This window comes from Hyperolius riggenbachi, chromosome 1 (assembly GCF_040937935.1).
Source record: "Hyperolius riggenbachi isolate aHypRig1 chromosome 1, aHypRig1.pri, whole genome shotgun sequence".
Lineage (NCBI taxonomy): Eukaryota > Metazoa > Chordata > Amphibia > Anura > Hyperoliidae > Hyperolius > Hyperolius riggenbachi.
In genome coordinates, this window is record NC_090646.1 from 357,212,519 (window position 1) to 357,215,210 (window position 2,692).

General features: G+C 43.1%; 1 long non-coding RNA gene across 1 annotated transcript; it reads left to right on the forward strand.

Moving 5' to 3' along the window:
* The first annotated feature begins 523 nt into the window (after positions 1-523).
* On the forward strand, positions 524-1,711 carry LOC137550560 (uncharacterized). Its single transcript, XR_011026933.1, has 2 exons — positions 524-592; positions 1,120-1,711. It is a non-coding gene; the product is annotated as an uncharacterized lncRNA (long non-coding RNA).
* The last annotated feature ends 981 nt before the right edge of the window (positions 1,712-2,692 follow it).

The following is a 2,692-nucleotide window of genomic DNA, read 5'->3' on the forward strand; positions in this document are numbered from 1 at the left end:
AAATAATCACAATTATATTAATTTAGAGAAGGGGAATAAAGTTTAGTTAGTCATTTAAAACATATTTTCCAGTAGATAAATACATATATTTACATAGATCTGTGCATCAGTCCCAAAAGAGGGGAAAACAATGGGTACTGACACTGACTAAATATATTTATAAATCAATATTGTAAAGCAGTAAGCAATTTTATCCATTAGCAGACAATTAGACACGTTTCTAAAACTAAAAGTGCTAGAATGTATGCCAGTGCGCGCGCTTTCACACAAGCTGACCCACGTCCACAAGCACACATTCGCCAACGTCCACCCATGTGCACGCGTGCCAAAGTCCTAATGCATGCGCGGCTATGGCTACGACTTGGTGCCTGTGCACTCAGGCTGACATAGATGCAGCCCATGGACACAGAAACCAGCGGTTGTATTAGGTAGTGTGTTATTTTAGTTACAGTTCCTCTTTAAATCAAATTTTCATTGCCTGGCCCCTCCCTCTTCCATTTTTCCATTTACTACTGTTGTGCATCATCATGTGACTCTCCTCAGAGCTACAGTTGCTTCTGCCAATCTTAGTCAACTGCAGGGTAAACTACTGGTAAGTGTACAAATATCTGTTTTCAGCTGATATGCAGTATTAAGTTTCAGCTTGGTACTTATGTATCAACTCATCAACCATTCACTGTGTTGTCAGCTTTTACAGCTCTGATTCCTTGAACACATTAGTGTGCAGTGCACCGCATTCCAGCTTTCCAGCCTGTCATCCTCCATGATAGAGTCCTCAGCTAGATGTTCCAGGTATTAACAGACTTTTCCAGTATATATAGCGAGAAGCCTAGAAAACAACATTACCCTGCTGTGGACAGCCCATTGAAATTCTTCCTCATCCTCCCCCAGGAGCATACACCTTGCTCCATCTGTGCCCAGAGCCCCCTGTCACGGCTACTCTGTGGTCTTCACCATCCAGCCACGCCCCCCTCCCAGAAGAATTGCAGATGTGTAAATACTAAGGCTGGCCTCTCCCTCGATACATAAGTACCTTCAGCTCCTTGTTAAAGATTGTGTTGTGTTCTGTAATAATCAATATCATTTACACGGCTCCATTTCTCTTAAATTATCATACAGGTAGCATGGGGAATACTTGCTTATGGAACATGATATTAATGGCAGGACCATAAAAATTAAATAAAGTACATCATCCAGTTGCAGATCCTTTACCACCAGTATTCGCCATCCCTTGCCAAAGCAGGACCAGAGAAGGCTTTCGTCATTGAGTTATTTCTAAAGAAGCTTACATAAGATGTACAAAGCAATCATCTGGCTGATTATAGTGCTGTTGACCATGAAAATCTTTGCTAGACCAGTGCTCAAAAAAGGTAGCAATGATGAAAAGACAAAACTCCAGAAGCTTGTCCCATCCCAGAATGGATCCTTCAGTACAGCAAAATGGGCAATAATAGGAGCTGGAATCTTTGTAGTGTTCCTCCTTATATGTTGCTGTGTGCTGAGATCAATGTGCTGGAAATGTGGTGATAACCTTGCCAACGAATATATTATGTGTCGCTAATAATCTTCCATGGAAGCATCTATAAGGCAATAAAGAAGAAAAGCGACATGCTGAAGAACAGAGTTAGTTTCCACAGCATCCTTTTTCTATGTATGTTATGTCTTGTCAGGCATGTAAAATTAAATCTGGGTCAAAGTTACCCCTAAAAAATGTCCAGAGTCTTGATTTCAAACAAAACAGCAGCATCACCAGCAGAGGCGTTGCTAGCCCAAAAGATTAGTGGCACGTGCACCTTATATATTCTGGGGTGCCCCGGATCTCCCCCAGGCAGATTAGAGGCACCACAGTACCCAGCATGGCACCACAGAGCACCCAGCATGTCCCACAGAGGCACCACAACATCCAGCATGGCACTACACAGCACCCAGCATGGCATTACAGAACCCAGCGTGCCCCATAGAGGCACCATAGCACCCAGTATGGCAACACAGCAATGGGGGTTATGCTGGGTGCTATGGTGCCTCTATGTGGGCATATTGGGTGTTGTGATGCCATGCTCGGTGCTGTGATGCCTTTATGGGGGCATGCAGGGAGCTGTGGTTCTTCTATGGGAGCATGCTGGGAAGTTGTGGTGCAATTTTTATTATCAATGGAGAAGGGGGCTTCATCCAATATTTTGCTGAGCAGGCCTACTTAGACCGCTGTTAAGTTCATGTAATTTGGCTCCAACCATGACCACACCCACATTATGGTGTATGGCCACACCCATTTTCTGGCTGGAGTGCCCATAAGTGCCCCGGATCTCTTAGGGTCCTCCTCATTAGGGAAACAGACCTTCTTGTGTCAGGTATATGTCTTGCATACACCCAAACAAAATGTTGAAGGGCCCATGTACTGAACTACAGGTGTTGTTTCCTGTCAGAAATACACCACTCTGTGAGTAACTGCATGCAAGCAGCCACTTTAAATTCATTTCACATTGTCATACATGTAACAGCTTTGCATACTAAGCTGTGTATGTTACTGTCTCTCCCTTCCTTTTAGTATGATACTATGGCCTTACATTATAATTCACTCAGAGACCTTGAAGTTACAAGGACAAGAAATAAGTAACATTCTCCTCAGCAGTAACACAGACATTATACGATTTTCCATCACTGATAAGTGTGGTGAATGTAAAAAAATAAATAC